At 39.6% G+C, this 27,382-nt stretch overlaps 1 pseudogene; it reads left to right on the forward strand.

The window, feature by feature from the left end:
- LOC126407048 (serine/threonine-protein kinase BRSK2-like) overlaps positions 1-27,382 on the forward strand; it is a 221,543-nt pseudogene that overhangs the window by 152,346 nt on the left and 41,815 nt on the right.

Raw genomic sequence — 27,382 nt, forward strand, 5'->3', positions numbered from 1 at the left:
TGTGATGGGAGAATTGGATCTCAGTGAAGGGCAAGTGGTCCATAACTTTAATTTTGGAGACAAAAAAATGTAGGCTTAGCGCCCTGTGGTCCATTGCCCAACAGGAAATGTAGAATACTCAAAAGTACTTTAAAAGTGCTTGAGTTACTTTTCTCAGGGAGTAACATTGGAAGTACTTTAAAAGTACTTGAGTTACTTTACTCAGGGAGTAACGCAGTAAAGTAACTGGTTACTTTAAAAAAAAAAGTAACACAGTAAAGTACTTTGATTACTTTTAAAGTAACCCTTACCCAACACTGGTCAAAGGTCAAGTCTATGTGATCTCATCTGTCTCATTCTTGTGAACATGATATCTCAAGAATATCTTGAGGGACTTTCTCAAAATTTGGCACAAATGTCCACTTGGACTGAAGAATAAAGTGATTATAATGTTGTGGTCAAAGAACAAAGGTCAAGGTCAGTGTGACCTCACAAAAGATGTTTTTGGCCGTAACTCAAGAATCCAAATGCTAATTATAAGCTGGATATTTCATATCCAAAAGGTCAAAGGTCAGCTTCACTGTGACATTATAACATTCTGCATAAAACACTTTTCTGGCCATTTTTCAATGTCATAACTCAGGAACAGAAGGGGAGACATTTGGTCAGATACTGAATTGGTGACACTTATCTTAGGTGTCCACCTTGAAACTGTTCTGATTGTATAGATCCTCTGTGCTGTCAGGGGGACAGTGGGTGTGAAGCATCCATGTTTTCACAGACATGGATGTACACTGAAACTTAACTGGTGCACGCAGGCATACAACCGTGGAGCGGTAATTCTAGTTTAAACAAGCAACTATAGGACTTAACCTCCTTGTTGACTTAAAAAAAAATAGTTGACATTTTGTTATTAGCCATAATTTGCGTAAATTTGCACAAAAGCAAGGAAGGAATTGCAAAGTGCTTCAACAATAAAAAAAAAAACAAAAAAAAAAACTACACATTATAATGGCAAGCAAACATTGTAAAAGATCCAGAAGTGAATAAGTGGACCTTGAGTTGAGACTGCTTTGTTAACTGTTGTTTGCAAAATGAAGAATGAACTATGGATTACTATGGAATACCAACCAGGCAACCCCTCAGGGACCCAAAGACTGTAATATTTTAGTTTATTGCAAATTTGTTTGTTAATACTGCATGCACAAATAAGTTCCAATATAACATAAAACGACAGAGGCTTTAAATAGTACAGTTTGGATCTTTTTAAATGGGGTTGTATGAGGTAGTTATCCATGGTAAGTGTCTTCCCCAGCTTGGAGAAGCAGTCTCAACACAGTCTCAGTACCAACACAGAAGGTTAGCAATGTTCTGCTGTGGATTGAGGAAGCAGCAAAATGTATTTTAGACTCCTTAGAAAATCATCATAAGTTTGAGTGTATGCTATATTTAGAAAATTTTCACAACTTAACCTCACCATCAAATGGCTAACAGCTTCAGTTCCCCATCTATGTTCTCGTCAAAGCCACCAGACTCCATTGACAAAAACAGTAATTTTAGCTTGCTAAACACAGGAGCTGCCGATCTACCCTGCCTTAGTCAGATAGTGTGTTTGTGTTAGGGTGTGACTCTGGTGAATCCAAACTAACTCTTTTGAATGCCAAAGTCACATAATAACACAAACTAACTAACTGATCGAGGCAGCGGTAGACCAGGAGCAAATGTGTTCAGCGATGTTAAATAACAATTATTTTTCAATGGAGTCTGGCCTTGAAGGGAGTGATATGACAGCTTCAGTTATCTATTGGAAATCACTGTCTGACAGCAGGATTAAGCACTAAGAATGTTCTAAAAATAGTGTACTCATAAACTGACACTGACTTTTTTAGGTGGCTAAAATACATTTTGCTGCTGCTCCTGTCCACAGCAGTACATTCCTTAGCTTCTGTATAATTTTGAGGCTTGATTTTAAGGCCTTTATTGTTGTAGTTTTGTAGTTTTTCCCTGGGGCTCGCTAGTGGGTGGGTTCATCTGACCTTGGTCAAGCTCATATTAAGCCCAGCTATACCTAAATGCCAGGCATCTTCTGACCTGCAAATAGCCAAAACCAAAATGCTCACTGGGTGTAACAATGCTGAGGGGTTTCCATTTGTGCAGAAGCATGTTGTTAGTTTCACAGTACATGCTGACGCAACATAAGGTCAGTGATTAATGCAAAGAACAGAGCTGTGTTCTTCTGTCAGATTACTCTTCCACACTTCGGTGATGCAGACAGTTTTTATAAAGAACCTCTGATGGATCCTGTAAATATCTCACGTGAGTAACAAGTCAGATGACGCTTCCTATGACGTTAATGGATTTTATTAAATGTCAGTCAGAGACGACTACGGACAAGTCGCCTCAAGCAGGAAGGATGAACATTTGCTCTGGTATAATTAGATTGCAGTTAGTGCATTTTGACACGACTGTTTGAGTAGTTCAGATCGACTGGTTTTACATACATTAGCATAATTAAGCATGATGCTGGCAATGATGGAGTGTGTGTTTACTCTGGGAGCCGTGCTCACATGGTGCAGAGTTGCGATGAAACGCTATTAAAAGAGTCCTTCTCTCTGCTTCATTTGTTGTGATGAATCCACACAGAGGAAGAGCAAACGAATGTTCTCATTGCTGTGCGTGTGATTATTTAATTATTGAGAAGACACACAGACCAAAGATCTCTGGCCCACATTGGAGAACTCAGATGCATTTGTTAACTTTATGACTGTACCTCTAGCCATGACCCATTACTGATTTCACTTTAACTACAGTTCTCCTTTTGCTTTTTGCATTACTTCTGTCCCTTACTTCATTGTTTCTCAACTGATCTGCAGCACAGGAATCCCCAAAACTGCAGATTTATATCCAACAAAACAACAAAAATGCTTCTTTTCACTGTAGTATTGCTACTTCTGTGTTTTAAGGAGCATTCTAGTTGTTTTAGGCCATCACATATTATTCCAGTTGTAGCTTTTCTCCATGATTGGTCACCTCTAGATTGATTTAAAGATTTTACTCGACATATAAGGCATTAAATGGCCCCTCTGTACTTAAAGGTCCAGTGTGTAGGATTTAGGGGGATATAGCCTTCTGCTAGAAATGGAAAATAATATATTAAGTATATTTTCTTCAGTGTTTAATAAAAATAAGAATCGTTGTGTTTTTGTTACCGTAGAATGAGGCACAGAGGGAGCAGGTCCGTCTATGGAGATGACCATGTTGCATCGCTATGTTTCTACAGTAGCTCAGGATGGACAAACCTAACACTAACTCACGTTTTCGTGTCAGCCACTGTAGTTAGCAGCCCTTATGCGACAAGAGCAATGGAAACACACTGATTTGTAATGTGAGACTGCTTTATTCTGTGTTTTTACTAGTTTAGGTCACATGATCTGCTTGAGGTTTTTGCTCAAATGGATTAGTTTTCATCATTAGTTGAAACTTTGGCCATGTTTGATATTAACATCTGGGGCTGAATACACAAACATTCTGAGAACACTCTCAGAGAGCTCCTAACTTAGCCTAAAAACTTTTAGTAAGGAGTCCTAGTTTAGGAAAGTTCTCAGAGCAACTCTGAGCGAGGAAGGGACAGAAGCTTTTATCTCAGTGAGGAGGTGTGGTTGACCCCGTTGGTTGTCACAGACATGCCCTTCTGTGAGCCTGCAAGGTGAGGACACCCAGAGGAAATGAGATGAACTGCTGACTGTGAAAGTGTTGTCTAGTGTGATCACTTTGCTGATGGAGGGTTGAAACAGCCACAAGTCATCACTGCTGTACTGTTGCCTTTTCTCAGTTTTTCAAGTATCTTAGTATTAATGATATTGTTAGGTGGGAAAGGTGTGCATACCCCTAATTAGATCGACCACAAATATTATCCCTGCACAATCTAATCTATGGCCTTTCATTTACTCACTGTCATTCAGTGTTTGGAGAATATTTCTCTGACCTCTATTCTGACCTCTGTTCTCACCATTTTCTCCTCTGATTAAGAAACTCTTAAGCCTCTTAAAGGATAACTTCGGTATTTTTCAACCTGGGCTCTATTTCCCCATGTGTATGTGTGCGTATGATTCATAGGTACAACTCGTTCTAAAATTGGTTCAGTATTGAGGGAGGCGGATGCAGCCGCAAAATGAGCTAAAACGGTAACGGGGGCAAATGCGTCCCCGTATAAGTTTGCGCATTAAAAGTGCTTTTTTTTTTCGCCACTGACCGGTTCAGATCGCCAGTGCTATCTCTGTAAATAGCATAGTAAACATTTCCCTTACCTCTGGGCTGTGTGACGTCATCTCGCGAGAGCTTTGCTCCACTGTGTCTGTAGCGCTCTCTACTCGTGGGACAGCCGTTTTCTTGAGGAAGAGGTGTTTCGGGATTGGATGTATCTTGGGAGAAGTGAGCACTGCAGACCCGATGGTCTGCAAGGCGCAGTGTCTGGAGAGGAGTGTTAGCATCCATTTGTAGCACAACTAGCCACAACTTCAGCATCTCGCTGTCCGACAATACTGAACCAATTTTAGAACGAGTTGTACCCATGAATCATACGCACACATACACATGGGGAAATAGGGCCCAGGTTGAAAAATACAGAAGTTATCCTTTAAAAGTCCTCCTCCCTGCTCCTAACAGTTTTTCACCTTAGGAGTTCTTCTAAGGGCTAAGATTACCTTTACAAGGACCTAGTCTTAACTTTAAGGGGAAATTCTAAGAAAACGTCACAATTCTAAGAATTTTATCAGAATTTCATCACTAGGAGTAACTCTTAGCACTAGGAAGCTTTGTGAATACGGCCCCTGACATTGTAACATTATATATGACAGAAAACAAGGGAAAGCATAATAGGCCCCTTTTAAGTAAATGTAAGTTGCCATTTAAATGTAACCAACTGGCCACCAATGTTGTTAGGCGTAGATATTTGGTTTAATTTAGGTTGTGATGTCAGGTGACCAAAATGAATGGCAGGACAACATCTAGAGGCCCAGACACACCAAACCTGACTTCAGAGAACGAGTGGCAATGAAAGACAACTGCTGTGTCGCCTCACATCTCGTGTCTCAGCCAAAAAGTTGCACACAAACATACAGCAAAGACTACAGCCATCAGCCAACCAGCGTATGCTCGGCACCTGCATGAGAGGAATTAACTGTCCATACCAGCAGACGGCCATAGTCTGTGTTCATCATTCAAAAAGGGAAACTGGAAGACCGTCTTAATGCTTGTTAGCCAGTTAGCACAATAATAAGACAATCTAATGTTGTAAGAACAGAACATATTTACAGTGTGCCAGTGAACAGTAACATAAACCATCAGGAGACGTTTCTGCTAAAGAGCTCAATGGCTAAAGAAAAGTAATCCTATCTTATGTAACAAGTTTGTTTTGGTCTCACTCTCTTTTGACTTTAGTTCTTTGTTCACTTTCCTCACTTCTGTTTCTCTTCTTGTTTGCTGAGCTGAACTGCCAATCAGAGTGATTTCATTCACTGGCTGAAAATTGACCAACGGCCAACCATCAGCTTTGTGTGTCAGAGCCTTGATGCTAACAGCAATTTGACATAGAATACTGATAATAGATGATGTTAATATTTGTGCAATATTAGTTATGTATAATATAATAGTTGTGTTAATATTTTGTATAAATTTTAAGTTGTGTTGTTAAGTAACCAAAATCCAGCTTTTTCGAAACATCCCATGCCAACATCATCTTAAAGTAGAATAATGTAGTTATTTGTAAGTTAGTTGTAAGGTACATCTGCAAGACGATGTGACAACCTCCACACTGTGAAATTTTAACAGAGTAAGCCACTTATATCGTCAACATGATTTTTATTCCAGCCAAAATTTAAAGTCTCTCAGAAGTAAGAGTCCAACATCTTTCTGTCATACTGATGTCCATGGCCAGCTGGGTGATAAATTGGATGCATAAAGAAGCAACAGATGTACCTGAACTGGTCTTAAGTGGAGTACTGAGGTAAAAGTACTTTGAACCAACAATTGTGTTACATTAAACTAATTTTGATATCGTACGGAAATACATGGAAATAATGGGCCACCTTGAACAGTTAGGAAAATACATTTAAAAATCTAAAATATTTCAACATATTTATGATAATGCAAAAACTAAGTAAAGAATGTGATTTAAGGAGCCAGGGCTTATAAAACCATTATTATGGTCCTTAATGTAAATGATTTAAAAACTTCCCCCACTGTTGTTGCTCGTCACATTGTGGAAACACTGTTGGATGCTTTCATATGTTATCCAACAGGATGAGCCATCATCACTGGAATTTGGATTGAGGCCATTTCATGTTATGTAAAACTCACTTAGCTAACAAACAAATAATCCACATAAGGCAATACCAGCTTCATATTTTCATGGATTTTTGGGTAAAGTGCTTCATATTTCTTCAGAGGGCATTATGTCAGACGATTGTGCTGAGATTCACCTGCTCACTTATTCTTCACTATAGTGGTTGTGGCTGCTGGCTGAGTGTGTATTGTTGTGTAATGTTGTGTGTCAACTACAGCGAGTCCTTTCCAGCATAACCGCCTCTTTGCCTCTTTTACAGATCTCCACACTACGCCTGCCCAGAGGTTATCAGGGTAAGTGCTCTCTCTTGGTCTTTCCGTGTTTCTTTCATACAGTAATAGCAGCTCTGACCGCACTCTCCAGAATGGCTCTTACATCACTGCTCCATCCTCTCTGCATTCACTGCGCTCTCTCCTCAGGTCTCACCCCCCTTCCCCCTCCATTGGATAGAAATACACTCTCTACACACTATTAAAAAAATCTGTTATTTGTGATGCAGTCTTGCATTACTTTGACCATTTTGTTTATGTATTTCCTGTTTTGCCTGTGGAAACTGTTTTTCCCCCTGTAAGACTGTAAGAATTCATTTTCTGTTTTAACAAACCTACATTTGGTTTAAACATTCGTTTGTCCAATGACAAACACACACACACACACACACATACACATACACAGAGCTCGACTCTGTACACTTATTCAATATGTATTTGATTATCCTGTGTATTCTGTGTTATTTTCTCAGATTTCAAACAGATATTTTACTATGCATTGTTGATATAAATATTAGGAATGCACAATATTTCTGTAGTGGAATTAACATCATATTATACATGCATACTCTTATTGTGATGACCCACCAGCAGATGGAGACATGAAATACAATACTTTTTAATGTATGTCATATTCATTCATTGTGCAAAATAAGAAAAAGCATATTTGCTGATTCTCATTTTAAAGCCAATATTGGCCGATACCAATTATGTGCCGATATTATTGTGCATCCCTAATTAATATATGAGCAAAATTGATATTTAAAATGTAGGTATCAGAGATTTTCTAAATAAATTTTGCAAGAAGTAAAGGTAAGGTATGGTACATCTTCCTACTGTCCATATCCATATCTCTGCCTGCTGTTTGTTCTCAAGTCTTTTTGGGTAACACAGGAAATGACTAACTGACACCCAGCAGACGAGGTCGGGTTGGTACACCAGAAAAAGGAAATTCAAACACTTCATCTCAAAATAACTCCCGCTGTGCAGTCAGCATCACAAATTGCTGATGTTCCATTGTAGGAATATCCATATATGGGTGGATTTTTCCATTAAGCACAGCGAGATGCTGAGGCTCAGAGCAGTCAGGGTGATTTACAGTTTGGGAAACAGTCTCAGAATGAAGAATTAATGATGTGAGTTTCATCTCTGTCTGTCTGTCTGTCTGTGTCTTTACCAGGGGGAGAAGTATGATGGGAGGAAAGCAGATGCATGGAGCTGTGGAGTCATCCTGTTTGCACTTTTAGTGGTGAGTGACGGCTTACCTTGTTAGTTAAAGGGATAGTTAAGATTTTTGAAGAGGGGTTGCATGAGGTACTTATCCATAGACAGTGTATTACATACAGTAGATGTCAGTCGGCACGCCCCCTGTTTCGAGAAGCAGGCTGGAGTCTAACATTGAAGCTAAGCAATGTACTGCTGTGGATGGGAGTCAGCTATAAAAGGTATTTTAGCCACCTAAAAAAATCTGTCAGTTTAAGTGTATGCTATATTAAGAATATGTTCACGGCTTTACCATGCTGTCAGACAGCGATTTCCAACAGAAAACTGAAGCTGTTATATTAATCTCTTCAAGGCCAGATTCCATTGAAAAAAAAATTGTAATTTAACATTGCTGAACACAAGGAGCTGCTGGTCTACCACTGCGTAGTTTTGTTTGTTTTATTGTGTGACTCCAGCATTTAAAAGGCTTAGTTTGGATTTACCAAAGTCACAAAATAACACAAACTAACGAAGTGATCAAGGTAGTGGTAGACCAGCAGCTCCTGTGTCCAGTGAGCCAAAATGACTGTTTTTGTCAGTGGAGTCTGGTGGCCTTAACTAGCACATAGACTGGGAAGTGAAGCCGATAATGGCTTCCCTGTTGGAACAGGCTGTCTTACAGACAGATAAAGCACTAAACATACTCTCATCATGACGTACACTTAAACTGATATAGATTTTTTTAGGTAGCCAAAATACATTTTGTTGCTGGCCCCCATCAACAGCAGTACATTGCGTAGCTTCCCTGTTGGACTCCAGCCTGCTTCTTCAAACTGGCAGTGCGCATCAACTGTATCTTATACACTGACTATAAGAACCCCATACAACCCCAATTCAAAAAATCCGAACTATCCATTTAAAGTGATTTTTCACGTGGTTGACACGACATATTTTCTGATGCGCACTCTCTGTCGGCTGGTGGTAGTGTGCTGACCAGTGTGTGCGCGCATGTATCTGTGTGTGTGTGTGTGTGTGTGTGCTCACGCGCACATGTCTCTGTGTTTTTTTATAACTAATTGTTGTTTGTAGAGCAGCAACAGTAACATTAAAACAGCAAAGTCACAATATAAACTGGATATCTCACTGACAACAAAATAAAAATTTCAATAAAAGAAATCATAATCCTGATATCACAACACTGAGTGAAGTTTAGAAAGAGATGTAGAGACAGAAATGACATGCCTGTGTAAATAAGGCTTTTTACTTTGTTTAATAAAAGGACAAGGTAAAGACCTGTTCTGTAGAGAAGGTAACCTTAAATGACTTCTGTTGTGATCTGGCGCTATATAGAAAATAAAATTAAATAGAATTTACTTGACTTTCGGGGGGGCTGACAAAAAGCAGCTAGCTTAGCTGGTGAAAAACAGCATAAATGTAAGGATATGTAATACATGTGTTCATTTATGTAGTTATTTCTCATAAATCTTAGTATATGTACAACTATTCATTCAGCAAGGAGTTTACCTGCCTTACTGGGACATCCTGGTAGTGTGCCAAGTAAACACTCTGGTCAGCACCTTTATCACATCTTACTTCTACATCTGTACCCCAGTCTTTACTACCATAATCCAGATGAACCTTTGCTAAAGGTTTCTAAAAAGAATAGCTAACTGATTAGTTCCAAGTTGGATACCTATGTTGCAATTACAGGTCCAGTGTGTAGGATTTAGGGGGATATATTAGCAGAAAGGGAATATGATATAATAAGTATGTTTGTGCTTTTCTAGTGTATAATTACCTGAAAATATGAACTGTTGTGTTTTCGATACCCTAGAATGATCCATTTATATCTAGATGGCAAGCAGGTCCTCGTCTGTGCAGATCACCATGTTGCACTGCTGTGTTTCTCTGCTAGCCTAGAATGGAAAAACCAAATACTGGCTCCAGATAGAGCTATTTGTGTGATGAGAGCATTGGAAAAACACATATTTTTTTAATGTGAAATTGCTTTATTCAGTGTTTTTACAGGTATAAATGTAAAAAATCAAATCAATTAACAGGTGCAAGGCCAGTGGCCCATCTCCAACATGCCAAACAGCATCAGAGAAGCACTGACTTGTAACATGAAACTGCTTTATACAGTGTCTTACTGGTCACCTGGTCTTTTTGTTTTAGAGAGGAAGAGACCTGAGTGGATAATTGAGCCCACGGTAAAAACTTTCTTGACAATGAACACTGAAAGAATTCTAACCAGGAGCAGTTTCAGCTGGTTGTTATCTGCAATCCTCCCTGCTATGACACCACTAAATCCTCCTAGATCTTACACACAGTTCTTTAAAATCTCAACCTACAGTGTGTATTCTTGATTCCTGAGATTAATTTGAATCTGTGAACCATTTCATTAGGGAATCTCTGAAATTACACGGCTGTAGGGCATATAAAACTGCACTGATTGCACTTTAGACTTTTCCCCTGCTACTGCATTAGTCGGTGCGATGAAGTATTGCAGGAAAAAGTGAAGGAGAGGTTGATTTAGTTTGTTCTTGAGGCAAATATTTATGCTGAATGCTATGCTATATTTGTGAAGCAGTTGTTCCAAGGTGAAGCAGAAGGTCACTAATGTTTCAACACAAAATAAACTACCTTACAGCAGAACTTGTGCTGCGAGTGAATGTTAACATCCATATACACTTTTTGACAGGAACTTTGTGTCATTAATACTGAAGGTCACTCCATGAAGACATGTGCACATGTGCTTTATATGGAGGCTTCACTTGTGTTGAGAAAAGAGTGGATGCCGTAATGTTATGAAAAGTCTTGCTGGAGGCTGGTGTGCCTGTTCTTGTACACCCAGTCTGCGGTCTACATCAGGTGGGATTGAATTAAAGATGGGATGCTGGAAACACACTGCGTACCAATAAAAAATTTAAACTGCTTCATAAATTAAATAAGTACAGAAATGAAACAGACCTGGCCTAACTAACGCAACTTCATCATTTAACTGTTCATCTCTCTCTGTTCTATAATTTGAGAAAGATCAGCCACAAAGAAAGTGTTAACAAAACAACATAACTGTATAATTTAACACAAAGATGAGGAAATCTCCATCAGAAGGCATAACCTTTTAAAAAAAGGATGCAATTAAGACTGAGGTGCCAGCACAGGATGACTCCTCAACCATCCACATACCCAATCTGACCAACATTCATCTATCATTTAAAATTCTAACAAAACAAATAATGGACACATGATGACACTTATTAGGCAACGGAATTCAAACTCTGGACATGTACAGTTCAAAGTTCTTTATTTGTTATATGCACAACAATTCCAGTGAGGCAGATGCTGGCAAAGAAAGTCTTTGTTCTCAGGCTCCCTGCCACCTGCTACTCAGTTTTTTCTTTAAGTCACTCACACACCAATGGAAGCATCATCCAATTTGGGTTTCAGTATCTTGGTCAAGGACACATCGGCATGCAGGCAGGAGGAGTCGGGGATCGAACCACCGAGTTTGAGTTTGAGCGCTCTAGCTCTTGGATTTGGTAGAGAATTGTTCATTTTTCTTACTATTTTTGGACTGTCTTAGACCATCTGAACAATATGTATGAATTTTGAAAATGGGTGTAGTTCCCCTTTAATACATTTCAAAATACACTAATCAGCCACAACATAAAATCGCTGAGAGGTGAAACATTGATAACATTTATCATCTTGTCACAGTGCAATACAGTGTTCTGCTGGGTAAGCTTGAGTCCTGGAGTTCAGGTGAATGCCACTTGGCACACACAGCCCACCCAAAACTGCAACCCAGTCTCACTCTAAAGTAATTGAAAACCAGTGCTTGGTCAGTGACTCCTGGCGTTAGACACCAATAAAAAAGTCGCCATTTCATGTTGGCATGATACGCAGCTGTTTGCCGTTATTGTTTAATGACACCCGGCAGCGTCAGGGGGAGATGCGGTGGGACAGCAAGGAAAGTTAAGGCAGCAACAAGACAGAGTAGAGCAGATGGGAGGTGTGGTGGATGGGTAAAAAAAACACCGACTTTCACATGGGAAGCTGGTGTTTGCTCTGGGTGGTGCGGGTCAACTCCATTATTTTGTTTGGGCCCTCTAAATTGGTTAGTTGTTCTTTTCTTGTTTAAAGACATTTCCCCTTTTAAAATATTTGACTGACTTAGTTCTGCATAGTATGTAAATCAGAGCCATGAGACTGGTGTAATTCATTTTGCTGTGTAGCACACACACTCTGCAGCGCGGTAAACACACAGCACATAACAAAGGCTTTTCAGCAGCTTTATAATGCGACAGTGACAAGTGAGTCGTCAGAGAAGCAGCTAAATGAATATGTTTGTAAATGTGCACACTTGTGTGTTCTTCTCTTGATTAAGATGGAGCATATATAACACAGTCATCATGTGAAGATAAATCTCTCCACTCGTGTTGTTTTGATTACCCACGCAGTGTCAGTGGCCATATGGCTCCGTCCTGCTCCTTTTCAATGAGGAGGAAACTGGATCAGTCATCACGTCACTAAGTGCGCTCCCCAGCTGGAGCAGAGGCTGGCTGCCACACAAACAGCTTCATCACTGACTCTTATGACTGATATCTCTCACAAACTGCCTCCACTCCTCCTCTTTGTTAAAATCCACATTATCTCTCAGTGAACACCTCAACACCTGACGAGCCATTTACATGACAATAGAAAGTCTGCTGAAGGAGCAGTTTGATGCCGGTATTGTGTTTTCAAATCTCCCAGTTGTTTTCATTTTTGGCCTGCAAGTGTTGGAGATATTCACAGTCCCCAGTGGATTATTCCCAATGATATCTGTGACCCCCTGACCTTTCCTCTAGCGACACCACCAGGCAGGAACACTTTGGCCCATGATAAGGCTTCTGAAACTGCTGGCCATCTTTTCTTGAATTAGCTGTGGATATTCATGCTTCCAATCTGTGTTTGAGATTCTGTGACTCCTCCTGTAGCACCAGCATCAGTCTAAATGTTCCATCTTTACACAGAAATAATATCAAAATCTACCGGGCAGGTTTCCCATACACCTTTGTTGAGCACATTATGTAATCATTTTAGTTTTTTATGAATTACAATCCGCTCCACATACTCCTACAGAGCTCAGGGGGGTCTTAAATGGTAGAAAAAATAAATAACACAATTTGCATTTGGTCTTCAAATCAAAGTAATGTAATGCGGTGCCGTAGCATTGTTCCGACCTCTCATTGTTCCGACCTCTCATTAGTCCGACGTCCCGTTGTTGATTATACTAGGCTATACTGTATTTGTGTACCATAGAGGATCAGCAACACAACAAAAGTAGGCTACAGGTCGAGATACAAGTGTCATAGAGAGGAGAGAAACACCATAACCTCCTATTGTTAACTCTGGGGTCGGGGTTGTGTGGGGAGCTTTCCGCAGTGCTGAATGGCTCCTGGCGGGCGTATTTCTGCCTTGATGGTGCGCCGCGACCGGCTCTGGGTCAGCTGGGAAAGGCTTGAGGCGAAGCAGGCTCACGGCTTATGTGTTTGCCACTTTCTTTTTCATTTTAACCCACACCATGATCTTTTCCTAACCCTAACCAAGTGGTTTTTGTGCCTAAACCTAACCAGACCTTAACCACAGGGCATCATGATGATTTCGGAACAATGGGACTTCGGAACAATGGGTTTAATATGGTCGGAACAATGGGCTGTCGGACCAATGGGCAGACCCCGTGTAATGCAGTATTCAATTTAAGACTTAGCTAAATTAAAGTACTGACTAATATCTGGTATTAAATATGATAAAATATACTAGGGCTGTCCCCAAATAGTCAACCAATCCTTAGTCAACCAGAAAGGTCATTAGTCTGCAAGATTTCATTGGTCCCTTAGTCGCAGAAAAAAAACATAAAAACGTGAAACTCTATCAAAACCTATATGAATGGACGATGTGGGAGTTTAATTTGAAAGGACAGACACAGGAAGAGGCCCCGCTCAGTAGTCAGACAAGAGTCACAATACAAACCAATCACAGCCTACAGATACCTTTCTCTTCTTCCATAAATATTTATCTGTGATAAATACGGAAAAGTTGATCATTTTAGTGCAGGGCTACCCAGAGCTTTACATCTGTCCCACGGATAATAGGCCTACACACTTATAAACAGCGCCTAGAAGAAGATTAGCTCTGCACTCAAGATTAATAGGGATAGATAGGCTATATGATGCTTGTTAAGGTTGCTTAGCAAGTGTGGGATCAGTTTGAGAAGGTGAAGGACAAACTCAAGGTGATATGTAAACTCTGCACGCAAACAATTGCCTATTATTTGTCGACTACAAACATGACGTATCATCTGAAACATGTATGTAGCTATATGCCCATTACCCACTGAGCATAATCATTACTGCTTTGCCCACAGCGTCATTAACAGGCCGCTTGCTCAATGTGTGACGTGCACTTGTAGATAAAATATAGGCCTATATTAATGAAGATTTATTAGTACGGCTCTGTATTTCTCTGATGTAGCACAGTGTTAACAATGTAACTTATACTATTTTTTCTCAGACCTTGAACTTAAACCATTGTGTTGCCATGCCCAAAATATATAATTTAATAATTAAATGAATGTCATTAACATGTGGGCAACTAGGCGACTTAATGGCCCTAAATGACGACTATTTGTTGTTTATTTGTTTCATCATCTTGGCATTATAAGGTTCTGTCTGACATTTTTGTCAAAATGAACAATTTGAGTGTACCCAAAAGTTCTATCAGACCGAGTGCACCCATAGAGGCTAATAAGAGTCCCAGTCTCCTTTGAGTAGCCTTGGTACTGACCAGGAACTGACTCAAATGACCACAAAGGAAGTACAGAGACCCAAAGTGACCAAAAAGAGACAAATATTACCCGAAGAGACACAAATGACCTCAAAGAGACACTAAATGCCTACAAAGAGACACAAAATGACCTCAACAAGGCATTCGGAGGAATCAACATAATATACAGAAGGACTGAAAATGTGTCAGTTGTCAGTTTGTTGCACTTCTACAAACTAAGTAATGTGTACCCTTTAAATAGTCAGAACACACAGACCGTATGTTTACATGTTGCGGTGTTCCCTCCTTTCCTGTCCCTCCAGGGCGCTCTGCCTTTTGACGATGACAACCTGAGGAATCTTTTGGAAAAAGTGAAGCTGGGGGTTTTCCACATGCCTCACTTCATCCCTCCAGACTGTCAGAACCTTCTGCGCGGTATGATTGAAGTGGATGCGGGCAAGAGGCTCACGGTAAGCTACGCTCTTCTCTTCTCTTCTCTTCACCTCACCTCACCTCACCTCACCTCACCTCACCTCACCTCACCTCATTGGTTGGTCTGGCTGCAAAAGGAGAGGGCTTAAATCTTCCATCAGTAGACTCCCGCTTGCTTTGCATATGTACAGTCTGGGCTGTTGCCTCAGGGACTGCTCAGGCTAAATTTAGCAGAACTGCACCATGACTGGCCCTGCAGCTTCTGCACTCTGCATCAGATCTTTTCATCTCAGGCCATGGATTTGTTTTGGCTTAGGATAGAAGCATTACAAAAATAACAAAGGATGTATTTAGATATTGTGCTTCTTACTCATGTTTTGTCTGCAGTTATGTGAACTTTGAACAGCTGGTTTGAAATAACAGCTGCAACATCTGCACATCTTATAAATCAGTGAGATCATACATATTAATTCATGATTTTAGCTCAAAAATACAGCTTGTCAAGAGGGTAACTAAAGTTGAGGTATACAGTGGCATGCAAAAGTTTGGGCACCCCTGGTCAAAATTCATTTAACTGTGAATCATCAAGTGAGTAGAAGATGAACTGATCTCCAAAAGGCATGTAGTTAAAGATGGAACATGCTTTTCAACTTTTCCACCAAGATCAGTGTATTATTTTGTACAAATTTAGAGCGAAAAAAAGGAAAGGAGCACCATGCAAAAGTTTGGGCACCCAAAGACATTTGAGCTTCTCAGGAAACTTACCAGGGTGTCAGACCTTAATTAGCTCGTTAGATCTCTGGCTTGTTCACATTCTTCGTTAGGAAAGGACGGGTAATGCAAATTTCAAAGCTTTATGAATACTCTGACTCCTGAAACCTTGTCCCAACAATCAGCAGCCTCTAAACAGCTGCCTAGCACTGTGAAAACTAAAATAACTGATGTCCATAAAGCAGGAGAAGACTATAAGAAGATAACAAATTGTTTTCAGGTAGCTGTTTCCTCAGTTCATAATGTAATTAACAAATGGCAGTTAACAGGAACTGTGGAGGTCAAGTTGAGGTCTGGAAGACCAAGAAAACTTTCTCAGAAAGCTGCTCATAGGATTGTTAGAAAGGTAAATCAAAATTCCTGTTTGACTGCAAAAGACCTGCAGAAAGATTTATCAGACTCTGGAGTGGTGGTGCACTGTTCTACTTTATAGCTGTGACACCTGTACAAATACGACCTTCATGGAAGAGTCATCAGAAGAAAACCTTTCCTGTGTCCTCACCACAAAATTCAGCATCAGAAGTTTGCAAAGATACATCTGAACAAGCCTGATGATTTTTAGATGAAGATGAAGAGAGGACGGCTTCTACAACAGCACAATGATCCTAAACACACCTCTAATCCACAATGGACTACCTCAAGAGGTGAAAATCCCCAAAACAAGAACTGAAAGGCTCTTAGCTGGTTACAAATAGAGTTTAGAAGCTGTGATACTTGCCAAAGGGGGTGCTACTGAGCACTGACCATGCAGGGTGCCCAAACGTTTGCTTCAGGCCTTTTTCCTTTTTTGTTATTTTGAAGCTGTAAAAGACTGAAATGAAAAAGTAATCTTGCTTGAAGTAATAATCATCATCAACAATTTGTTTTTTGGAAATCAGGTCATCTTTTAATTGATTAGCTATTCACAGAAAACAAAATGACCGCGGTGCCCGAAATTTTGCATGCAGTTGTATAATTACTGGTTATTTATCAAAAATTATGAAAACATTTTGATAGCTCTTACATTTTCTATGTTCTGATGATTTTTATGCACCAATTTGCTGCTTAACTGCATAAATGTATAGCAGAAATGCCATGGTACTTCCTGCTTCAACTGTGCATAGTTGCTTCCTCTTCTTTCCTTTTTATGGCAGATTGCAGCTGCTGCTTTGGAGGTTGCATACTGACACCACCTACTTTACTGGAGGCATTTTTGCATCTATGAGTCCTGTTCAAGCAGTTTGTCAAAAAAAAGTACTCTGCAAATTTCATGTTTTTATTTTAGAGAGGGGGGGTTGTGTCATCTGTATGCAAGTGCTGCCTTTGAAGCTCATCATAAGGCGTAAAAGTCCCCTTTGTATTGCATGTGTGTATTTCAGTTGTAATTTTGCTGAAGAAAAAGAAAATATGCACATGGAGTATAGTCGAATAAAGCTGTCACAAACATCACATCGTGCTCATCATCCTGTTTAATACAAAAACACATCAAACACTATGGAAAAGGCATTTAAACATAACCACTGTGTTTTTTTTAAATTTATATATAAAAATCATTGATGTTTATTTCCTCCTCTAATTTTTGTTACAGTTAGAGCAGATCCAGAAGCATACATGGTACTTGTAAGTATATCCACCTGTTTGAAAGTTTCCATGTTTCTGTCTGTGTTGAGTGTCTTTATGCAAGTCCGCATTAACAGTTGGTAAAAAGGAAAATGCAGCTGCAGGTCATGCAGAATATTTCTGATAATAATATACTCATCGGACCCAGTTTTTGAAATCTCTGATGGAAGCCTCTCAGAGAAGAAGCGCAGCTCAAACATCAGGACACTCCATCACTTCTAATGGATCTCTAATGGATTTATTAATTCTGAGTTTCAAAAAGCAGAATTCTGTTATTGATTTGAAATGAATGTAAATTGATATTTACCTTTTTTTTTTTTTTTTTTTTTTTTTTTAAATCTCAGTGCTATCCACTGACAGTCTAAGATTTCTGTCAGTTGGTTTGTGTGATGCTAAAACACAAAAATGTATGTTGTTATTTCGGATAGAAATGATGAACAAAACCCCCAAAATAAGACCAAGTCTTTAATGAACAGTAACCAAACCAAGCAGTGTCTTCTTATAAACCACCCGACACCAGTTGTGACCATTTCAATCAAAGGATGATTTTTTTTCTCTTGTTTTATTTGATTGATGTTTAGAGCTTGTATGTGCAAAAATATCAAGTCAATTTACCAAAAAAAAAAAAAAAAAAATTAATTATTAATAAAGGACTCAGATTGAAGTTCTTCATGGGTCCATAATGATGGACGCGGACCCTAACTGACCTGAGAGATATAACAAACAGATATAACAAACTCAAACTCTCACCTATCTTATTGTAACATTTAATAATGTTTCAGATGTCTGTTTTTATTTTATTTAATTTTACTCTATTGTCATTTATTTTGTTGTTGTGACATGAGTTAAAGCCTTAATTTCCCCAGATCACTATCTGTCATCCTCTGCTTCACCTCCAACTCACTGGTGGTGGTGCTGCTGGTCAGCGTTTTAATGCCTCCGTGCCGGGATTAGCCGTAGCTGGAGGCATTATGCTTTCGGATTGTCCGTCTATCTGTACATGCACGTACATACCTCTGTGCGTCTGTCCGTCTGTCAGTCAGTCGGACCCATTCTCATAAACGCAATAATTTAAGAATGCCTTGAAGGAATTTCTTCAAATTTGGCACAAACGTCTACTTGGACTCAATGATGAACTGTTTAGGTCAAAGATCAAGGTCATTGTGACCTTCTCTGTCTCATTCAGTTGACTGCAATAATACAAGAACGCCTTGAGGAGACTGTTTCAAATTTGGCACAAATGTCCACCTATACTCAAGGATGAACGATTAGATTTTGGCAGGCAGAGGTCAAAGGTCACTTTGAAGGAATTTCATTTCCTCAAATTTGGTATAAACTCCCCCTTGGACTCAAGAATGAACTGCTTAGAATTTGGTAGTTGAAAATCAAAGGTCAAGTCATTCTAATTTTTACGTTTAAGCTTATTATATTGACGTTGAAATGTATCCCACAATGCACTTTATTGTTCTGTCAGTCTCATGCCCAAATTAAACCCTGAGTGCACTCTGGCATCACTGGCGTAGAGTAGAACATCTAAAATAGTATTGTGTAAAAATATTTTATAAAGATATATCACCTATTTGTATTTTATTGGTATTTATATTTATATCAGAATCAGATTTCATATGGGCTGTTTTGTATTTGTCCACATTTATCTTTTAAGCTCTGGAGAGGGCACATTGTTGCCAAAACATCAGCTTATGAAATGAAATTTACACTCCGTACCCGTCATGTTTAAGTGCTCTTGCTTCCCTTTCAAGTTATTATACTTGTTTGCTTGCTTATCAGGAGGTCTTGTGCAGTAGAGCATGCCTTATTTCAGGTTTAAGCTGCCCAATGTGCTCTATTAAAGGCTTTTTCCACCCTGACATGATTTACACTTTGAAGGGAATTAAATAAAGGTCAGCTTCAAAAGTAAAAGCTGCCAACTATCTGCACAGTAAGTCTAAATTTATTTCTTTGTGACTTCAAATAATATGACTAAATGTCAAAGCTCAGGGCCAGTTTTGCTTGTCAGTTAGCTGCATGTGTTGTGTTGCAGAGCTGGAAAGAATGAGCCGGAGCCCGAGCAGCCTGTTCCCAGGAAGGTGGCCATCAGGACTCTGGCTGCAGCTGAGGAGATCGACCCCGACGTCCTGGAGAGCATGCACTCTCTGGGCTGCTTCAGAGACAAGGACAAACTGACCAAAGACCTGCTGTCTGAGGAGTGAGTGAGGAGGAGGAGCAGGGGGAGGAGGGGTGAAGGAAGCAAAGAGGCGATAAAACCATAGAGGAAGCAGATTAAAGGGAGAGGGATGGTGGTGAGGGAGCTGACAGGAGGGGCAGAGAAATATATGAGACAGCAGAGAAATGTCAGTTTGATGAATTCTTCTATTTAATATGTCTTGTGATGATGGAACATCTTACTGTCCCGCTCTTAACCAGTGGGCACTCAGCTGATGGTGAGCTCTTGGACTTTATTCTCTCTCCAGAGAAAACCAAGAAAAGATGATCTACTTCCTGCTGCTGGACCGCAAGGAGAGGTATCCGAGCCACGAAGATCAGAACCTGCCGCCACGCAATGAGATCGGTAGGCCAGTCCAGCTGAACAAAATATAGCCACAAATAAGACATTGTTATTTGTAGGGCTGTAGTCAACCAAAGAAAATCTTGGTCGACTGAAGTCGTACATAATCTTCAACTAATCAATTAGTCGTGGAACAAAAAAAATCTGCATGTTATTTTTACCTCTGCGGTGGTGTGTGTGTGTCACTCTGCAGTTACACCTCCAAAGCGCTAGTCAGCGGTGGTGGACTCTGTTAAGCGCTGTAAAGTTTAGTTGATTCAAAACACACACTAAACATGGCTTAATAGAGACAATTTCATACACAAGTATGCAAATTGGCTTCACTATAAATTGCAGCATTGACAGACAAACACTTGTCTTTATCTGGACACATTTACCCCACCAATACAACATGCTAACGTTATTAGCACAAGTCTATGGCATTTTACATTGTATAAATTAGCCTAGGTCATTCCCGCCCTGCAATACACTGTTGCATGTAGCTACATGCTAACATCAGGGAAACATGTAAACATGGTTATTATTGTTGTAAATTTATCCCCATTTTCGGATCATAACCCTGCTGGAACATGTCAGGTTGTATTTAGAAGCTTTTATTGATCATTTTTGACAGGAGAAAGTGCTACTACATACAGTCATTCCCTGGCTGCAAGTGCACATGTAGCTACATGTTAACGTTAGGGAAACTTGGAAACGTGGTCACTTATGTTGTTAATTTCTCCCCAGTTAATGGTAGAGATGCTGGTAGAATGACAATGGTAGAATGACGGTGTAGAGATGATGAGAAACTTCAGAAACCATTCAGAGCAGATTAGGCTTTTCGGAAATGGGACTTAAAGAGAAGCGCTAAACAGAGTGTTTCACACAGAGGGTGAATGCAGGTGTTCCAGCACAGATAGGATGATGACCATTACAGCATGTAAGCATGTTGTCTTAGAGACCTTAGATACAAGTATAAGCATGAAAATTAGCATCGTAGTTCCCCTCCTTTTTCCACCCTCCATCTTTCAAATGCTGCACCAGATTTCACATAGACGATGGAGAAAAAATTGCAAAGTGTACAGTGGGTAGTTCAGGGGGCCTGGGATTGCAGAGCATTCCGCAGCAAATATACAATTGGCTAAAGGCACTGAGCCAACAAAGGAGAGCTTAGCTCTAAACTGAAATATTATATTTATCAGTAAATCTCATAGTACACCTTTGGATTGATATATTAAATTGCCCTTTTTGGGTTACAATTTTTTTTCCAACTTGCAACCCTCCAGAAAAAAATGAATAAATGGTAGTCAAGATTAAAAAAACTTACTGATACTGTAGCTTGCCTTTTAGTGAGGTACTTTTCTGACTACTTTCTGTCCTTGTGTTATCTCTTCATTGACATTTGACCCCTGAACCCTGCTCAGCAGACCCGCCCAGGAAGCGCGTGGACTCGCCTATGCTGAGTCGTCACGGTAAGCGGAGACCAGAGAGAAAGTCTATGGAGGTGCTGAGTGTCACAGAAGGAGGATCTCCCGTACCTGTACGACGAGCCATCGACATGGCAACCCATGGTCAGAGGTAAGAGATGTAGATCTGCACGTGTGTTCATGAGCATGGACAAACATGTTTGATACACACACAGGTCAGTCAAGAAGATTTGCTGTTGTACAAAGTGTTACTGATGATGGTTGTTATCAGTTGATAAATAATGTATTTAATTTCAGTTCAGTGAGTTGAAGGAAGGAGGTTCAGCTCAGCAGCACTTAATCAAAAATATGACTGGTCCTTTTTCAAATTGATGTCACATAGACCGTCTGTTTGCCCTCAGTATGTCCTTAATTCACTTCTTCACTCCACTGAGCTCTGTCAAGTTCACTGTGAGCTCTGTCCACAGTTGTAAATCCTTTCCTCCTCCACCGAACTGCAGTTAAATACATGACGCATTATTCTCACCCTGTCGTTTCAAGATGTACTGTACATGTCATACAAGACCTGAAAACAAAATCCTGTTCAGTGCACTGTTAGCTCAGCTGGAAAATCCTATCAACTGTTAAAATGCATGAACAGGACTCTCAGGTTTGTGTGTCGTGTGTGTTTAGTGTGCATGGAGCATGCAGTCAAAGTGGATAAGAAGCATCCCGGTTTAAGAAGATGTAAACCTAAAAAGTATTTGGCAAGTCGCTGCATTAAGTGGCTGTTGATGTTTGTATTGTTGGGACAGACCAGCAGAATGTAGCAGATTGTAACAGTCAGAGTATATTGAAGAGTCCTTATGTTTGAAAAGGCCCCAAAAATGTGTGTTAACACTAAATTTTGTGAAAGTACACTTATTCCAGGTGTGACATGAACCCAAGAACTGAGCCTGGATACATCTTACAGTAATCAATATCAAATGGTTACTAGAGAGTCATTAAGGCAAAACAAATACCATTAGACTGGCACTGAAATTTAAGTCATTTGTACATTTTGTACATTTTGTTCATCCCGTATGCCAAACCTTGATTTTTCTTTTATGGAGTAATTTATGCAAATCAAATTGTAGCACAAACAAAACATATACAGTACATACTTCATCAACACCAGTTGAAAACCTTCAAAAATACTGAATTGATAGCAAATTGAAATTAAAGGACAATAATGGCTGCATTAGAGGTTAGAAAACATTATATATGCTTTATTCTTTTGAAAATGGTTAGCTGTGATTTAAAGTATACATGACTAATAAGCATAACCTCTTTAAGGGCTCCTGTGTTCACCAGTGTTTGAATTTTTTTGTATCTGTACTCTCAAAGGAAATAAGCCAAATAACCAAGGTAGTATTGAAACTTCTCCTGTTACATGATACCTGCATTTGATTTGCACTGGGGGTCTGATCAAAGACCCTCCCAACTCCTCACCAGATCAATAAACTTTCTGTTGCTGCCATCACTAGAGCCGTTCCCCTCCCAGCAAGACTGCCCATTTAGCACAAGCTAACAAATCAGCAGCACTGACATCGAACGGTGAGTCATTAAAGGGTCCAACCAAATTCTCACCGAGACCAAAACAGCTGGATTCTGTCTTTAATCCTGCTGCTAACTGTTAGGTAACCTTAGTTGCGTGATGCTAACAGTCACCCCTGTCACACTGGGTACCTCCCAAGTCTCTTATTCGTCATTTTCTCGCTCCTCGATCCTCCCTTGAACTGGAAATGGTTCTGGCGCACCATTTTGAACACCTTCCCAAAGCTCATAGGAGGGATCTCTCTCTCTCTGAGCGAGGATACATGAGAGCAACCTCCACAGAAGTCTTTTGTCGGCTGATACACCCCTGCATTCAATCAGTTGGATTCTGCAGCTGATTGGACTGATCTGATACAACTCATCATACTGGAGAGAAAGAAATGACAGGTTAAACTGTTTTATAGTTTTTTTGTTATCTGATTTACCATCTATTAAAAACCAGTTGTGTAATTGTAGGTCTGGACAACAAAAAGACCACAGGCAACTTTCTTTGTTAGAAAGATTTTTCTTTTCATGACCTGTTATTTACCCCATTTTATTATGAATACAATTAAAGTCGGATAGAGAGCATCTGTTTGCAGGAAAGCACTTTTTATTCAGTTATCATCATTTCCATTGAGTCACACGTGAGGCTGATCATTCCTGAGTGCCAGGTTGATGAGTTGCATAATTTCAATTTACCCTGAAAGATTTAGCCTAATAAGTAATTTCCAGGGTTCAAAAGACACCATAATCATATTCTGGGATATTAAGTAATGAATTCACATCAGAATATCAATAAATACAGATGCAAATAATTACTGAATAAGATAACTGCATTCTGCACCTCTGAGCAGGCCACACTGGAGTGTAAGAATGCAGGTTATTCATGTGCAGGTGTTTGTTAAACAGAGAGGATAGCCTTCTGTTGCCCTGGCAGTGAGAGCTTTGTGCATTTATTAGTATTAGCACAGGGTACAGGCATGCAGACACAAACTCCATAAAGAGTCTCTACAGCTGTTAAAGCCGACTGACAGCTGATCCAGCTGTTATCAGGCGCTTCTGAGGAAATGATGTCTCATTTCTCTAAAAAACATATTTTTCCTTGCATGGTTCCCTTGCGTCTCTCCATGCATACCCGGTGGGAGGGACTAAGATGCAAAGAAAAGGTGCAAATGAGAGAAGAATTGATGCCTGGGATGCATCCACCGTGTGTGGCCGGGCAGACTCTCACATCTGTGTCTGTCATGGACTTCACACTGCTGCAGCAGCAGCTACAGTCTCTGGTGCGGTGAAGTTGAGCGTAGTGTATTTGACAGAGTTAGCAGTTCAGTGTGCTGCAATGCTGCCAAAACATTTAAATGTATGGCTATACTACACGCCACTTCATTCACATTATCGGTATTGTATGAAGTACTTTATTGGTAAAGGTATCACTTTAAGGGTACTGGTATTGGTACCCAGCCCTAACTATAAATATTAGTGTGTGGGAAGTATAAAACCATTTTCAAAACCTTGAAGCCTTATTTTTTTTTTTTTTAATCCATTTTTTTCTGATTAACAGCATGAGGTATTTGTTCAGTCATTCATCCCTCTCTGGACCTCAAAATCAACATTTAAACTTTCAAAAAGTACTTTTACAGACAGTAAAAAACACAGAAGCAACAGAAGGAATGTAAGGGAACAATACAATGGGGGAAAAAAGAGAATTAAATGGTAAAGTAAAGGGGACTGATGTAAGGTAATACAGTACATGATAAATAAATGATAAAAGGATGACATCATGCTACATCAAAATGAATAAAAGTTTAGTCAAGGTCAGTGGTAACAGCTTCAACACAGAGTACTTTGCCTTCAGTCTGCATTCACTTGACCATCATTAGTCCCTCTGAGAGGGGCAGAGCACTGCAGTATTTATGAAAACCATCCGCAAATCTTTCCAAAAAGAAAAAAGAACAAAGATTTTTACCTTCCACCTTCTCCAGGAGCTGCTTTGATCCCACGTTCTGCAAAATTCTGACAGAAGAAACTCAGTTTGAAGTAGAACTTACCGATGAGAGGAGATTTTTTTTCAGAGGTTTTTTTATCTTTGTTTTTTCCATTTAATGTCCACATTTATCCTGAAATTTAAACTAATTGACCCATTAAGACCTCACCACTAAAGCATTGAACAATTTGTTTTTGAATTTTATTCACTTAAATGTCATTTAAAGGTCAGCCGTCTAAAAGCAGAGCAATAAATCTGCTCTGACATCCTTCATAATCTTCATCATTTAAACCCTTCAAAGTGAGACCAAGTCATTTCACATAAATTCATTTGAGGGTCACTTACAAGCAGAGTGAGTGGAATTCAAATCCACTTGAAAGTTAGAATTAAATCTGGACCTGAGGCTCAGACAGCAGGAACAGTTTGTGTGATCATAGATAGTCATTTCCACCAGTTTTAATAGAGATATCCAGTTCTAGAGATAATAATCAACACATGCAGACTGAACATCCCGCTCAAGAGTTAGAATTAAGATAAAGGCTGCTGACTAAAACCCTGAAGTTATGCTGATTAACGCTAATACAATGGAACCTCACTATGTCAAATTTTCAGCTGTATTGCTGTTGGAAGTGTTTTCTTTTTAACTAAAGCAACATTAAGTTAAAATGTTGGCTGATTTCATACTGGGGAAGCAGACACACCAGATGTGTAGGAGACAAACATCCTGTAATGGCCCTGAGCACCCACACGGGTGTTATCACTTGTTCTGGCTAATTAGACTGGTCAGGTTAAAGTTGGACAAAGCTAAAACTGAATAAGAAACTGCACCATAGACTGTGGAAAAACATTAAACGGTTCACTTTCAAATCTTTACTAAGTTTGATGGATGAATTTGACAGCTATGGCCAAGACTTTTGTCCCAAATTGCAACAACAAACATTGTTAATTAGTTTCAGCTCTGATTGTGACTGGCTTCTTTTCAATTAATGGTGGCTTAGGGTATTGGGTATTGTAGTATTTAGAGCCATCCAGCACAGCCCTAGGGTAACAGTAGAAGCACAATTTGTTGTAGAACACTGAGGATGTTAATATTAGAAAACCTTAAAAAAGGAATTATGCTGCATTCACATGGAATCCGGCATAGACGGCAAACCTGATATTATTTTAGTGGGCGAGAGCAGGACAGTAAAATTAGGTGAGGCTTATGGAGAATAATGGTAATGGTAAATGGCATTACTATTCAAAGTTAGAATATTTTAACTTTTTGCCATCTTCTTCAACTGAATTTACAACCACATGCCAGAAAGCTCACTCACACAAGGAGAAAACATGGGCAATCTGGAAAGTTTGGACATCTAGAATAATAACATAAAATAATAGATGCAAAAATGATTTCAATTAATATACTTAATTTCATTCTTTGTAAACAATACAACATCACCATTGCAACACTTGTCATGCATGTTTAGTTTTACTGTTCTGCAATTATGCCAGACTGTTTTTCGCGTGCCATCCAGAAGGTGTTGTCTGTCTGCTGTCACCATCTGCTTGATTCCATGTGAACACAGCATAGAGTGCACCACGGATGACGTTTATCTGTGTTAACCACAGACCTTTTTCAGGCATCTAACCAAAACCCCATTCAAAAAACCCATTACATTGACTTTGAGACAAGGGAACCATGAGTGCTGAAATGCTAAACAATTTCTGGGTTTTAGGACTCATCTGCCACATGAAAAAGTGGCACAGAGAAATTTAAGTTTAGGGACTACTTGCAGGACTAGTTTGTGAACAGCTGTGGCTGGAGAGCAAATGGCTAACACACTAGCCAGCTGGGAACATTCTAGTGCAAGTCAGTTACAATAGCTCTCCGAATGTCTTTCTATTTTCTATGTACTGGACTGTTAGCTCCCCCTGAAATGTTGTTCTCAGGATTAAACGTAATTTCATTTAATGAAGAGTTATTGAATGGGCAAAAGACTTGCAAGGTTGCCAATTATCAGTTGGCATTGTCATTAGCCTACAAGACGATACATTCTCACAGTATTTGTACCTCTGACTCTTTTCATCTAGCTGTGTGTTGAGCATGTCTCTGTTGTGAAACACTTTATACTCTGACAGAGGCAGTGCACTCAAACTGGATGGTGCAACATGGCTAATAAGCCTCTGGTTCTCAAAAGTCAGCACAGTCAAGACGACTTGCTCCCCATCAACAGCACAAATTTGTGTGTCAAAATCCAACAATTCTTAACTTGACTAAAAAATATTGGTGAATTTCCAACACATTCTCTCTCCCAACTTGTGAAATACTGAAGCTTGGTTAGTGCCCCTGCCCGTCAAACTGTGACGCTCTAGGTACCCCTCTAGTGTCAGTTTTGGATGCTGAGGGATGCTGTGTCAGTTTCCACATTACATGCATACTGTCTTAAAAAAAAACGTCAGTTTTTACCGGAAATGTGCATT

Source organism: Epinephelus moara, chromosome 1, assembly GCF_006386435.1.
Source record: "Epinephelus moara isolate mb chromosome 1, YSFRI_EMoa_1.0, whole genome shotgun sequence".
Taxonomy (NCBI): domain Eukaryota; kingdom Metazoa; phylum Chordata; class Actinopteri; order Perciformes; family Serranidae; genus Epinephelus; species Epinephelus moara.